This window comes from Hesperophylax consimilis, chromosome 2 (assembly GCF_061612785.1).
Source record: "Hesperophylax consimilis isolate HC1 chromosome 2, BYU_Hcon_1.0, whole genome shotgun sequence".
In the NCBI taxonomy this organism is placed as follows: domain Eukaryota; kingdom Metazoa; phylum Arthropoda; class Insecta; order Trichoptera; family Limnephilidae; genus Hesperophylax; species Hesperophylax consimilis.
Window position 1 is genome coordinate 44637781 of NC_142837.1, and position 16570 is coordinate 44654350.

General features: G+C 33.4%; 1 protein-coding gene across 1 annotated transcript in view; it reads left to right on the plus strand.

Annotated features, from left to right (window-relative positions):
• The first annotated feature begins 3539 nt into the window (after positions 1 to 3539).
• The window catches only part of LOC149426047 (synaptic vesicle glycoprotein 2B-like), a 159697-nt gene continuing 146666 nt past the window's right edge, over positions 3540 to 16570 (plus strand). Inside the window, exon 1 of the mRNA XM_089643287.1 lies at positions 3540 to 3944. The gene's annotated coding sequence lies outside the window, so the exon portion shown is untranslated. The remainder of the gene's footprint in view (positions 3945 to 16570) is intronic.

Here is a 16570-nt window from a genome sequence, read left to right on the forward strand (position 1 = left end):
TATCTGAATAACGCTAACGCTCGGGTTAAAGTTCGATTTGACTAATCAGTGCTCGAACTTCACTTTAGGCGCTATTCCTCGAATCAAAGATGGCGTCAAAACATTCCGAGTTTGACAGCTGAGAAGTGAGTCGAAATTTGTTGAATGAATTTGAATGCTTGTATGATCCATCCTGAATTATTTGATTGTGTTCAAAATAAGAAACAATGTATTAATTCGACACGAATCTATCTAAAATTACCTGATAATCAACATAACATAACCAAAAAAATGCACACTTCGCGGTGTGCGGACTGTGACGCATGACAGCCGTGGCAGTAGATGGAGTAACTGCAAACATTTTGCGATGTTGCCAGACTATTTCGAGTGTTATCTATCCGGAAGCTCGAAACAATGGTGAAACGGTCGCCGTTGAATAACGAAGTTATTCTGATCTTTAAAGCCAGCCAACGGATAGCTAGTCAGATATTTAGCCCGACATAGTGAAATACCCCCTAAGATAACCAACGTAGTTAAGCCGACGTAGCTTAATGGTTAGAGCAGCTGATTGATTGGTAATTTAGCAGGGGTGCCCGGGTTCATCGGGTGAGGTGTGTTCAGAATGCGAATGCCCACTGGTGTGGTGTGCCAGATCGAGAGAGGCTGGTTTGACCTCGCCAACTGGTCTCTAGACTCGACTGTGCACTCCTGGGCACACTGATCCCTAGATTCCCACCCAACCATCATAACGTTTACTTTCCCAGAACTACCTCTCCATCATTATAAACAAAAAAGAGTTCACGACAACTAACCATACAACCATTAAAAATTATAAAGTGCCGTATTACAATAATAAAAAATTAAACAGTTATTTTTTAGTGTTTGGTAGTATTTAAGACAAAACTGGAGGCGAACGGTGTTTTAAAAATTAGCCATGCAATTTATTCAAAAATTCAAAATTCAAATAAATATTTATTGCACAAAAAGAGTACAAAGGGTATAAGCTTATAGGTTACATCCTATTTCTTCCAGCTAACCCAACAAATAGATACACATTATATTACATAACCCAACAATTACATGTTAACAAACGTATGTAAATAAAAAATAAAAAACAGAGGTATTTAATTTATGCAAGGTATTCATTTAAGGTGTTTTTAGTGTTGATTTAAATTTAAGTATGTCAGTTATTTTTTTGATGCTACGTGGAAGGTTGTTATATAATTTAATGGCCATGTAGTGTGGTCCTTTTTGAAATATAGTTTTGTTTGCTTTTGGGATTAATAAGTTTTCTGTGAACCTTGTAGCGTGTTTATGTGTTGAGTTTTTTTGTGAGAACTTTTCTGGAGATGATCGTACTAACAGGCATAAGTCCATTATATATATGTCCGTCACTGTCGGAAGTTTAAGATTTTTAAAAATTAGTCTACATGAATCCCGGTGATCAGAGTTTGTAATTTTTCGTAGGCACCTCTTTTGGATGATAAAAACATCTTTGGCGTTTAGTGAGTTTCCCCAAAAAACTATTCCGTATTTTATCATTTTATCATTATACCTAATAACAACTTAATTAATTATGTGGGAATCAGAAAACAGGTTCAAAACGCTAGCGGAAACGCAATTAGTTACCAATTATTAGTCTCAAGTGATAATAACGTCACAATGCAACGGCGTAATGCACTTTTTTATTCGACGGTCGAGTTAAAACTGCAACGACTCGAAAATCACCTTATTTTTTTTAAAGAAAACAAAAAATTGTAAAATTTAATCATAGCCATATATAGAATAGGTGACTATTTATAAACGATTGAAAGATTGTGATAAATAATTCTCCGGGATTCTATGCTGTCATGATACTGTCAATTGGATTTTGTAATACGCCTAACAGGACACGTACTGTTAATAGTTATTATTGTATTTTGAAATATGTGTAACACTACACTATTGTACGGACTTTGAAATAGTGTAATTATAAGTTACCGTCAATGGTGTTTTGAAATACGCATAACACAATGCTGTCAATCAGATTTAAACATACGTGTAACATGACACTTTCAATCGGATTTTGTAATACATGCAAGAATATACTGACCTCCGGATTTTCAAGTACGCGTAACGCGATAATTGGAAGCGGATTTTGCAATATGCAAAACATGTATTATTAACATTGTCAGTGAGATGGTAACGAAATATATATGGTAACACGACACTGTCGATCGGATTTTGTAATACATGCGACAGTATACTGATAGTCTGATTTTGAAATACGCGTATCACGATTCTGTCAATAGGATTTTGTAATATGCTTAACATGTATTATTAACACTGTCAATGAGATTGCAACTTACATAAGTGTAACACGAAACTGGCAATCGGATTTTGTAACACATGCGACAAAATACTGATAGGTAATCGGATTTCGACATACGCGTAAGACGATTCTGTCAAACGGATTTTGTAATATAAAGCATTAATAAAGCACTTTCAATGAGGTTGCAACATACATAAGTGTTACACGACACTGTCAATCAGATTTTGTAATATTATGCCTAAAATTTATAATTAACACTGTCAATAAGATTGTAATATTAGTGTGACACGATATTGTCAATAGGATTTCATAATACTTACGTATTACAAGATACTGTCAATCTGATTTTGAAGTTCTGGCCACAGATACTGCCAGTCATCTTTTAACAGAAATCTATTTACTTACTGTCAATTCTGAGTTGTTTCAGTTTAGATCTGTGCCATTATGTGCATTGTGCATTCAAATTGTTCATTAAAGAGCAACAAAAAAATAATAAATCATTTCATATTGAAAAACGTTTGCATAAAATAGGCAAGAATACAATTCGTATAGGTTGTTTCGGATAGGTATCTACATAAGTAATACGCTGAGTTATTACTAGAAGAAAAAAACTCCTTTTAATAATTTGTTTGTAAAACGAATAAGTGTCTGTGAAATTAATACTTATGGATTTCAATGGAATCCATATAAATAAAAGGCACTGTCCGTAGAATTGTAGAAGTCGAGAATGCCCGAAAAAGACTTATCACATTATCTCTGCACTGGAAAGAGATACGGAGTCGAATAAAAGTCTATATAATGTAGTTGTTTATTAGTAACAATGTGGTAAACACTAGTGAATGGATAATAAGTCGGTGACACCCAATGAATCCAATACGCATGCGTGGTAAAATTTGGCGTATGTAATGAACGAAGAAAGGGGTGTAAGTGAATGTCAGAAGAAGTCGAGGGCGCCCGTGGAAGACATGGCACGATCAAGTAAAACAAACAATAAAGAAAAAAAAAAAAAAAAAATATTTTTCGACCTAAAATGCACAATTCAGGTACACTAGAAGTCACAACCTCAAAATTTTACTACACACCATTCATAACCCCGAGCAACAACGGGTTAACGTTAGCTATTCAAAAATAAAAACGAGAGCTAGTTACAGAGTTCGACCCTTTGTACAAACAGTATTAAACAAATCGTCACGTTGCCAATCGCTATTATATGTAGCTCTCTAGTTAGTCTTCAATGGTTAACCCATGGTGTCAGTGCGTGTTGTCTTCTCAGATAATTGTTTCAATCGTCAATTACCAATTATTTCCATTAAAATTCACGGCAATCAATCACAACATAATTGGCGATAACTCTGGCGATTTTTAGGAAAAAAATCACTGTTATAACTACTGAATTAACCAATCAAAGTTGTACTGCGTGGTTACATCAAAAACCGAAAGAGTTTCAAATTATTTCATGTAATAGTATTCGATCTTCCAGTATAAATAATCGAGTTAATCTGGCTCAATTATTTCAAGATCGCGTAATAATCGAATTCATATCTCGAAGTGAACATAAATGTGTTTGGTGATTCTATGACAACAAATATAGCTTAGTCCACACAGAGTACTGTCACATGAGTTCAACCCAGCTGGCCTGTTCAGATATGCATTGGTAAGTACCATTGGCTTATTGTTTACTAACAAACGGAATATACATTACACATTTTAACTAAAATAATATATTTTTATTGAAGAAGAAGATGATACTAATAAATCTGAACGAAACATGAAACAGAACAGGATACAAAAAAAGAAAAAGGTAACGCTCTCAACTGGGAATCGAACCTGGGATTTCTGTCTCACCGGGACAATGTCTTTAACCACTCCACCTTTTAATATACGGTATTAATATAAATATAAATATTTCAAATTTAGAATCACCAACATTATCAGAATGATTACAATGTTTTAAAGAATTGTTTTTTTACCTAGATAGTGTCTTTGATAAAATCATTTGATTTTTATTCGTATTGGGTACATGAATATTCATTTTTAATTTCAAAAATATAATACTAAAAAATAAATAAACGAAACATGAAACAGGATATCTGTCTAACTGGCTATGTTTATCCAAGACACTATCTAGGTTAAAAATAATTTTTTTAGAACTTTGTAATCATTCAAAAAAGATTGCTGCCGAAAATATGAGAAAAATTAGTTGCTAGATTATATTATTAATTCTAAATTTGAAATATGAGATCGATAAAAATAACGTATAATGATTAGTTATTCCAATGACCGAGTGGTTAGAACCTTGTGCCGGTAAAACAGCTCCTGGGTTCGATTCCCAATTGAGACCGTTACCTTTTTATTTGTCTTGTTCTGTTTCATGTTTTATTTAAATTTATTCGTACTATGTTCATCTTGAAAGATATATTATATTTATATTAACCTTCAAAAGTAATCCCTGTAAAAATAATAATTATTAATTCACACGAAACAATTGCGATTGTAGGAAGAATAACGCGATAACATTCTTAACTGAACTTGCAAAACCTGCATAAAAATTTAGTAATATATATTTTTTAAATCTGATTTTTTCTCGAGGCCTTTGTCGTTTTTGGGATGCTGTGTGGAAGGTGAAAAGAGGAGGTAGGAGTGAACCTAGGTATTGAAGGTACCGATTTTTAATGATGCAGGAAACAGATAGCCGGAAAATTATTCTATAGCTGAGTTATTAGGTTATTGTACCATGTTCCACGCTCATACCGCGAAGCTATGGAGGGTGATTTCTCATGACGATCTAAGAAAAAATCACAAGGAAGATTTTTAACCCTTAGTAAAAAAATGAAGATTTTTTAACCCTTCGTAAAATATGAAGATTTTTACCCTTCGTAAAAAATGAAGATACTTAACCCTTCATAAAAAAATGAAGATTTTTAACCCTTCGAGTAGAAAGTCGGAGAATTTGTGACTATTAATATAAATTAAAAAAAAGGATTATTTCTGAACGTATCCGAAAACTAATAACTGTTTTTGAAAGGTGATGATATAAGCTTTTGAATTTTATAACTAAAAATAAACATTTAATTTTTGAATATATATATTTTTATATCAAACATAAAAAAGTTTAGAAAATGCTCACCGTACGTTCTTTTGTTTCAAAGAACGAACTAAAATAACTGATAACGAAAAAAAAACATATTTTGTTAGAGAAATGTTTTATAAACATTACTGCCACCTCATTTTTGTGTCATTTCATATAAAAATAATTTATAAAACAATACGAAAAATTTAATTATTTTTTCTCAAATTGCAGTCGGATCTTTTGGTTTCATACATTTGAATTATTTTGTAGTTAACTTCTATAATTCTCTTCTATCAAGCCTTATCTAAAACTGCCTCCCCTCCATTCAACATCTCATCTCTTCTAAGTCTGAACTCGACTCCAATTTTCATTATAATTTTCAAATTTGCCTATTTAAATAAAATTAATATTTAAATTCACATTTCGTTTCCCCATAATTTTAAATGATGGCCAAGAACACCCTTGAAGTCCAGAAATAATAGAAATAAAACTACTATAATTGAAAATTGTTTTCACATCGTTTAGTTCATATTTCTAACCATAACGGTAACAACGATTTCTGTGAGACTATAAGCTGTTCCGAAAAGTGAACAAATTGACTCTACAAATAATAACTGTTTGTTCCCAAAACCGAACAAATTAGCCTGGGGGGTTAATAAAAAATTGTCTTGTGATATCGTGGATTTTTTTGCGATTCGTAATGCATAACATGTGAGATACATTAGGTAAATACATAGTACCAGCGATTCTTCATTTGGATACATTTTTCAATTACTGTTTAAAATATAATAACGAATTTATGGCGACAAGTGGAGTGCCGCAAGGCTCTCATTTAGGGCCCATTTTGTTTATAATATTCATAAACGACATTGTTGATGTATTTACTGATATAAACGTTCTACTGTTTGCCGATGACATGAAATTATATAAAGAGATTAACCACATTAATGATTGTATTACACTTCAAACTAACTTGAGATATCTTTTTGAATGGTGCTCAATCAACAAATTAGCATTAAACATAAATAAATGCCAGTTCATTCATTTTTCCAAAATAAGTAATCTATTTTTTTTCAATATTCATTAAATGATGTAAATTTAATTTGTGTTAATAAAATTATTGATCTAGGCATTATGTTCGACAGTAAACTCACCTTTGTATGTCATATTAATAATATTATCAACAAGGCCCTAAAGACTTTGTTTTGAGAGCTGCAAAAGATTTCAATAATTTAGGAACATTTATTATGTTATATAAAACCCTTGTCAGATGCCAACTTGAGTATAACTCTACGTTATGGTCTCCATTTTTCAATATTAATTCAGATAATATTGAAAAGATTCAACGGAAGTTTCTAAGGTTTATAAAATATAAATTGCATATTCCTATACAAAACATAAATTACAATTACCTCTTGGATAAAATGTCTCTATTGAAACTTTCAGAATGAAGAATAAGCACAGATTTAATACTGTTACAAAGAATACTACATTTTAAAATTGACTGTCCCGAATTACTTCAATGTATCAATATCCATGTTCCCATAAAATCATGCCGACATTTCTTACTTTTTTACTTCAATAACACGACACTAGCTTACCAAAATTCTCCGATTTCGAGACTTCACAATCTCGGAAACAAATATTCTGATCTGGGTGATATATTTCATTTGAAAACTAATCAGTATAAATGTTGTATATTCTATCACATTTATTCTTCTAGACACAAATAGACCTATATACCCATATAACTTCTCCGCTTCTACTATTTTCTTAGGTGAATCTTTTAAATTCAATTATATGCGTGAGGATTCATTTTTGCCATTATGTTTATATTCTTCTTTATTGTATTAATTTTTAAGTGTTTACTCTGATACAAAATGCTTTTATTTTTTTTAAGAAAAGCCCACTAGGGCGTGTAATAAATAAATAAATAAACTAGCCGACGTGTACTTTGCGTTGCTGGGGGTTATCCTTAGGAGATAGACTTATACGATCTAAGACTTTAATGTAGTCCTTTTAAAGATATTTAAATCCGAAGTACATTATTTTTATGTATCTAGTAAGGTTTAACCAGCGTTAGCAATGTAAGCGTCCGAAAATATATTTTTTTACTATTTAATTAATTAATTAAAGAAGAGTGTCAATTTTTATTCATATTCAACACATCTGACCAATAATAATAATAATAATTAATATGTGTTTATGCACGGAAAAACGTATTGATATCGTTATTGCACGTATTATTTGTTTTCCTGTTAAAATCGGGATTGCAGGCCTTCAACGAATAAATTGACTTTATTCGTTGAAGTTGTTACCCTTTATTTTGGGGCCAATGAAAGAAAATCTCAATTGTTTTTTGCTAAGTTCTCATTGCATTCTCATTGTTGAGGTGATAACTCACAAAATCGACGCTATAAAAATTGTCCAATATTATTATTATTATTAATCATTACCCCTAAAGTTTCGCGGTATGAACGTGGAGCACGGTATATAAATGTCTCCTAGCTGTGTACTGGTGACGAATAGATCAATAATTAGTTCTTAGGAGCACCTTCTTATGAAATAATGATAGATCATACACAACAATCTCACCACACGTCTTTGTTTTAAAGACTGCAACACTTCTATATACGGTTAAAACAGAATGGTTGTTGACAGAATAGCGCAGTCCTGTTTTAACTTGACCGATTGGCATTTCATCTGTCTGTAAATTTGTACGTTCCGGTTCCGGCTCGAGATGGTTGCCGTGTTGAATACTGCCATTTTATCCCGCCAGAGCTCGCACGAGCGTGGACCCTTCTACGAGCTGTCAAGTTGGAGTCATCATTATTATGGTAGGTACCCACCTGCTTGAAAAAGAGTTTAAATAATAAAAAATAATAATTTTGACTGAGATTGTTACGTTACTTTGGACAGTTCCGAATTTGAGTTTTTTTTAAGTTATATAAAATATAATGGTTTACAATAAATTAGGTAGGTATTTAAATCTTCAGGCCTTAGCCTTATTCTGTTAAACTGTCAGTATTTCCGCTTGCAAATAAATGGAATATTTCTGAACTAGAATTAAAAACGGTTTTAAAAAGGTGATGAATATTATTTTTCAAATATTAAAATTTTGATTGCAAACATACAAATATTAAATTGCTTACTTTACGTTGTTTGTAACTAAAATACTGATAAAAAATATTTAAAAAAACCACACCTATTTTATTAGACAAATGTATTACAAGTCACCTCAATTTTTGTCGTTCCGTATAAAAATATTTAATTAAAAATTCAAAAAGTCTAATTTTTTTTCTAATTGCGGTCAGTACCTTTGGTTTCATAAAAGTGTACATTTAAATTCTTCTCTGGTTAACTTCTAGATTTGAATTTAAAGCATGGTGTTTTCTCTTTCGAACACCATTTAGATCATATTTCTCACCACAACTAGTTTTAGTTAAAACGTTGGGAGATTTGGAGGTCAGTTGGAGGTAAAAAAGCGGAACTTGTGTTTTCGCTTCACGTCTCATCTAAATATAATACATCAATGGTGTGGACTTGGTTTTTTTGTTAGAGTGGGAAGTTTAAATGCGAGATGTCGTGGAACAGTGATGCGATTTCGGTAAAAATCTACCGATATTCGTAGAAATTTTACCGAAATTTGTGAATTTGTGAAAATCAACGGAATTTGACTTGAAACTGCATACTGCGCGTAATACAATGGCTGCCTTACAGGATCAGTTTCCAGGCAGCCGTATCTCCAGATTTGGAAAAATTATGTTGCCAAGCCAGACTGCCTTGAAGAACTCAAGACGTAAATCCAGGAGGAAATCGTTCGGATTCCACGACAAATGTTAATTGATTTTACTCAAAGTATTCGGGACCGGCTACAATCATGCCTAAATGTAAATGGCCAGCAAAAAATCCCGATATGCACCATGTTTTGATTTAAATCTTTTAAAGTAATAATTATAATGTTTGCTTATTTCAGCTGAATAGAGCGGTGAGTGCAATACTCTGTCTGCCATATAAAAGCGTACATCTAAACAAAAAGATAATATTTTTTGTTTTTTTTTTGTTTTTAATGAGTTTTTATTATTCACAATGTACATTTGTTACGTGTAAATTTAACATAGCTAGTTAACGTATAAGTTTTAACATAGCTAGTTAATGACACGGACGTGTCGAAACCGGTCGCTAATTTTATAAAAAATTTATACGTAACAAATGTACATTGTGAATAATAAAAACTCATTAAAAACAAAAAATGTCTAGAAATTGTTACATAGTGAATGCCAAAGAAATACAAAAAATAGATAATATTTAGTTGAAAATAAAAGAAAACATATTTGGCACTTGTACTACGACTACGGTGGCTTGAGGGAAATTCTCCATCTATGGTATAGAGGCGCGCCCTGCCACTGGGCGACGGCCTGGACAAGAGTATCCGTGTTCCGATCTCCGATAGCGCTGACACGTCCCGGCTACTCTGTGGAGCATCAAAGCAGCAATCTCAAGCACCCTTCCCTCTGCGAACCTCTGTGAGGCGCTGCATCGCCAAGGGAGGCCGAACAGCGGCCTGTATGTGTGGTTATACTGAACTCGGAGTGTATTAATGACACCTTGTGTGTACTTTGTCCATAGTTCATACAATATGTTTGGAATAGTTGCTTCTTCACCGGAGGACTTCACTTGTTGAGTCTCATGGCGAGCATGTTAGCTAGCACGCTCAGTACTCTTCTTTTGCTTTCTATTTTCTATGCAAAACTGACCGAGCACATTTTATTTTAAAACCATGCAGTTTCCGTGACGGAACCTATACATATAAATATATATATAAATTCGATTCATTATAGCGTTTGTAACTAAATAATATAAAGTCTTCGTTTATTTATTTATTGTGTTTAATTCGTAGAACACCATTTTAAAAAAAAATTTAATTAAATCAAATTTAATAATATAATTATTAAGTACTGCATGTATTTTATGGTTTTTGTTATTGTTACAGTTGTTTCAGACACAGTTTGAAAATGGCCTTGAAAGCCGAAACAGCTGTAACGATAAGAAAAACCAAAAAATACTCGCAGAACTTAATAATTATATTGTTAAATTTGATTTTAATTCAATTTAAAAATAAATAAAGTCTTCGGTTACAAACAAAGGTTTTAAATACGAAAATCACAATTCAGTAAAAAAGTAACACCTTCAATCATTAACTTATTTTAATAACAATCACTGAAAAAAATATGTTGTTTCTTGCAAAATACTATTCCATAAAAATTTACTGCTAACAAATTTCATAGGTGCTGCGCACCGAGGCAACTAGTAGATTTTCAAGTGTTGCAGGTCTACCGCTCTGGCGCCACTATCATGTTTTGTGTGAACTTAAGAAATATTAAGGAAGTTTCCATAGGTGCTGAGTTTCAAAACGCACCTATGTGATTTGAGATTGATTGATTTCGCTCTTGGGCAGTACGAGTATCATTCGAACGTGTTAAAGTTTGGCAAGATTATATTAACACTTTGTTTTATTTTCTTATAATATCGTGGTGGGTAAGAAACTAACCTTACCTACGAGTACTTACCTCTCTCCTATCTACATCACAAACGAAAAAACTAAATTTCAAATGCTCACATACATCAACGAAATTATTATTACGAGGACCGGAGCTTTACCCATAGGAGCCCATTTAACTGTTAAATTAAGCGCATTAGGTAGGTAATAATCGCGGATTTCTGCATATTACAATAACGACACCTCTATAATGATTTTTTGGACAACCTGATGAAGCTTCGAAAAAGTGTTAAATTAGATGATTGATATTTGTATTCAAACATATTGTCGGTTGAATTGCGAAGCTGTTTTTTTATAGATATTTTCAGATAAAGAAAAATACATTTTGGACGGCAAACGTGGTCGAGGGGTAAGGCTCTCTACTAGCGAGCCGGAGGTCGCGGATTCAAATCCCGGCGTGCGCAAGAAAATTATTTTTGAATTATTATAAGCAATAATTATTAGCCTGAAACACCCATTAAATTTTTCTTCTGAAAAGATTTTTCAATTTTATATTTATTTTTGATTTTATATTTAATTTCGATATTTATTTTTGCCGCCGATGGGAATTGAACACGCACCCTTTCGATTGCCGGTCAGGTGCACTAGAGAACTATATGGGTGTTTCAGGCAAATAATTATAGTTTATAATAATTTGCCATCCTTTGCGCTTTCTATAAAAACCATGTCTTGTAAATATAAGTCAAGTTTAAAAAAAAATAATAAATTATATTTGATTGATTTTCTGTCATTTCACAATTTACTATTTTAAAATAATATACAGTATAATTGCTGCACGTTCCAGAGTGAAGATACTCTCAGTATCGCCCTGATCATTTCAGATTCGTGTCACATATATCATATATCATATCATATCATATCAAAATATATCACTGTCTATCGATATAATATATACACATACTGTATAATAACTATGTACTTGAACGTTCGAACTCGCATTTTTTTAACAATTATTTTTGGGATTCGTTTATCATTGTAATAACTAAAAAACATGGTGAATTCGACCACCCTGTTTTCGGTTATTTTTTTTGACTCCTTATACACAGTGCTTACTAAAAATATGACATAGAATTTTCAAAAAGAATTTTTTTTTTGTATAAAGTTGCTTAGCTTCAACGTTGAAAATTAAGAAAAGTTACTCCATTTTACGGTACCTGTTTTTCAATTGTTCTCAGACGAAGCCGTGTGCGTACTTACGAAATGGCTTAACAACTGTCGCAAGGAACATTGATCAATAAATAAATCAAGACTGTTAAAGTAAAGCTGGTACGACATGTATTTGGGTTAACTTAACCCGTCAAGTTATTTTATCATTTGCATAAATATTTTTCGGAATTTTCCTGTGTGAGAATTATCAGCGAAGTAGGTACTAGTAAACACTTTAAGCTTTATTTGACAAAGTACGAAATGTTAAGCTATATTTAGTGCTCTATGATTCAACCCATATTTTCGTATTGCACACTCTGAAAAATATTAAAAAATAACGGGTGATTTTGATTTTTTTATACAATAAGGCCCACAGTACGCCATTAAGAAAATAATTTCTCTCAGGGCCTTTGACATCATTGGATGTTGGGATCAAGGAAATGAAGGAGAAGAAAGGAAAAGGTTTGAGGGGTGGGTAAGAATTTGGGGGTCTGTTTGTCCAGGAGCGACGGAGCTATGATTCATCCTTTCCATTGAGATTCAAGACGATGGGTCGAGAAAGTCCTGCTAGAGAGGTCATAAGGTGTTCGTCAAGCAGTCTCTACCACGCAGTTAGTGGGCAGAGGCATCCGCCGCGAAGACCTAGAAAAAAAATCACCCCATGAACACGGACTCCCCTGCTAAGTCATCAAACGCGGCAAACCTCTTGGGTTGACATATGGCAGAGGTGTTAGTTATCCATTAAATGGTTCCCGGGGCGGCGGTACCCATACTCGCCTCCCAAATTGAAAAATTGAATACACGAGACAATCCTTATATAAATAAAGTCGGAATCTTAACGACGTAAGTGAAGAAGCCATGTATAGAAATATGCAACGCGCGTCCCTGGTGTATTGAACAGACTTACGGTCGAATTTTCCTTAGCAATTCTCTAAAAGAAAGTAAGAATCTTAACAACATAAGTGATGAAAAGTGTAAAAAAATATTCGGCTCGCGGCCCCGCGTAATGGATGGACCTACGGTCGTATTTGCCCTAGCAGGCTTAGAAAATTGATCTTTTCGTGGGGTTTATTTAATTTTTTTCTGATGAACGTTTCTAGAGGGATCCCTCGAGAAGTTACTAATTCATCGTCTATACAAATAAAATGTAGTGCTTACCGCAAATTTTACAGTTTCATAAAGTTTTCAAACCATTTTAGATAAAATATGTTAATGGTAAGGTACTGTTTTTATTAAACTAAAATATAAATAACTTAGGTATTTTTCTAAAAAAATATATGCATATTATCGATACGAATTCGTCGGAATTAATTAAAATGGGAGCCTGGAGTGAACTACTGTTATTAGTCGTGCGTCGCAACAAAATCAACTGATTTCGTTTGTCTGAGTCGAGTCTCTCGGTCTAGAGTTAGTAATAGGATTGAGTCTAGGAAATAAATTGCATAGCGCCCTTGAGGTAATTTTCACAAATAAGTATTATTATCCTTCTACCACCGCACAAGAGTTCCAACTGACCCCATCCATTTTAAGCCAGAGGAATACGGAGAAAAGTTCCTGATAAAAAAATATTGGTAACTTATTAAGAATCTCTTCAAATTATTCGTATTCCCGTTAAAACTGGATCGTAGGCCATTAACGAATGAATTGATCGGTTTCCTGATAAACTTTTAGTAAAATACCAATGTTTTGTCACAATGTCCGTACACGTGTTTCGTCGTGATATATTATTAAGACAAACGCAGGTGCGTAAACACGTGTTCCAATATTATTATGAATTTACTTGAACACTTTATCAGAAAGCAGCTTGCAGTCCCGTTTTTAATAGGATTACCAATAATTAATATTTCGAGTATTGATACCGCCTTCCCGAGAACCTATTGGATAACCAACACCTCTCCCATAGGTCATCTGAAGCGATTAGGTACGTTTGGTGACTTAGCAGTAGTTCCTAGGTTCATGAGGTGAGGTTTGTCTGGGTCCTGGCTCAGTAGGAGACACTGGTTGAGGGAGACTCTTTGACCTCTCAAACATGACCCATATTCCTAACCACCCCTCCACAATTGTTTCCTTCCCAGAACTTACTCTCTTTTATTGCCTTTAATCCTTCATCCAGCATCCCCAAAGATGACACAGGCCACGAGGCAAATTATTTTCCTCAGGTCCTCCAGTGTGGAGCTAATATCAAAGCGAAAGTTGTATAGTCCATTGTATATATTATTATTATTATATTGGAGGCACTGCTGAAAACCAGCTGCATTCCCGGAGAGATCCGGAATGCATAGCTGAGGAGTGACTCTTTTGTAAATAGGAATTTATGTAAAAAAAATTATCTATTGGCAAATTTATTTCCGTTTTTATGTCCGGGTTAAATCTTCCCCATAGGAAAAACTTAACCCTTCCACACACTTTTCCACAAATGATCATCTAGTCAATCAACATTATGCATTATTTAAGCAAAATAAATACAAAACAATACAAGAACAACACGTCAACTCAACAGAGATCAAATGGGAAAATAATTCACCGACTCCAGATATTTTCATATCAGAGGGTTAGGCTCGGTAGAACTCCTAACAGGGCCTATAAATCCTACTGATTCCTGGTTTTATTATTATTATTATTGAACCGGATTTACAGAGATACATATTAAGATTAAAATTCGGTAAGTAATTTGAAAACGTTTGATTCATATTTTACAAGAAAGTGAAATATTATTTAAGTAAAATATTATTTTACTTATGGCACACTGACACCACCCAACACACTTCTATACCTCTTTATCTGTCCAGCGCCATGTAGCTTATGAAACTACAGCTCTATGAGACTATTTATTGAGAAAATATTGGATTATTTTAAAAAACACGGCCTCAAAACAGTTATTTCAGAACATAATATAATGATGGTTTTATTAGTAAAGATTTCCAACGATTTAAAAAATTATCACACCTTAAAAATTCTGTTCTCATCTCGAGTTAGAAGCATTCTAGGATAACTCTACAATTTGGTGACCTATATTAAACTCTTGACAGGCCAAGATGTCAAACAAAACGACCGTAACGAAGTGGGTCTTCCGACGACCCCATGCATTTTTCTGTCTTATGGGCTTTTAAACTATAGAAATCCCAATTATTTAGTCAATAATTAATGGTAACTAAGTATTAGCGCAGAAATACGTAAAATACTAAAATGATATGTCAAGTATTTAAGGTAATATAAGGAGAATAGTAATTATGGGTACCACCTACTCCCCCAGTTGGCTAGGGGATAGTTAATAATCACATTGAAAGAGTCCAACGCCAATTTTGAGGTTCATTATTTTTAGACATAGAAGCAATAGATTGTGATTTTTTTTTTATTAAATTCATTGAAAAGGTTGAAGAATAGATAGAGGAAAAATACTTGATCTTATATTTTGAAATGAAAAAAAATCTTTGTTTAAAACTACTTTATTTCAGTTATACATACAGGTCGACCGGTTTCGGTTGATTTCAATTAGACATATATTATCGTAACGGTTAATTTCACACGGAAAAAAATCAACCCGAACTATTATTTGTCTTGTTTATTAGGTGTAACAATGGGTGTAACTATTTAATGTATATATTTTGGTGTGATTGAGGATTGAACCTTCATCCACAGCAGGGCCAGCCAGAGGTAAACGGCGCCTCGCGTAAGTAAAATTTTGGCGGCCCTTGTCAAAATCAGTGGACGACTTAGGAAGAGATCATCATACAATCAATATAGCTGGCTCTACACTCGCGCGCGAAGTCGCGCCGTGAATTCACGCCGTGAATATACGCCGCGATCCGCGCGTGAACTGTGTCCATCCACACTCGCAAAGCTTCAGTCTTGTTCGCCGCAAACCCTTTGTCGCGGGCCAAAAAACCGACAAAAATCGGGGAATGGCGCGAAGCGCGAATGCGAAGATTGTGAAGGCGTGAACAAGATCCACACTCGTATTTCGCGGCCTTCGCGGCCGTTCGCGCCGCGAGTGTAGAGCGCGCTTAATATTTGGATGATGTGTTTTCGTGTCGTGCCGTTTTTATGAAAATAATATCAAGGGCGCACAGTGGACTGAAAATCGCCTTTCATAGACATAGATACTTGAATTTTCAAGGGTATTTTTTTTGGCTAGAAACGGATTCTGATGATCATTACTATGCTATAAAATTTCGTATGAAGCAATTGCGTGTACAAATGAAGGAGTTATCATTTTTTTGAGAAAAAAATGTATGGCACTGGCATTAAAAATTAGGCTATCTCTGGAATCATAAAGTTGGCCATTATATCCTTACACACAGATATACTACTATTTATTTGTATTTTTTTTGACATACTTCGTATTGTGGCGCAACTTTTTTTTTTTTTTAAATCATCAAAGTAGAAAAAAATAATTTTTATGTTGATGATTCATTTTAATGCTTAAATTTTTTACATATGAGTATGCTTTGCTTAGTTTACAATATTTTATTGACACTATAAATAAAAACAGTCTATTTCTATC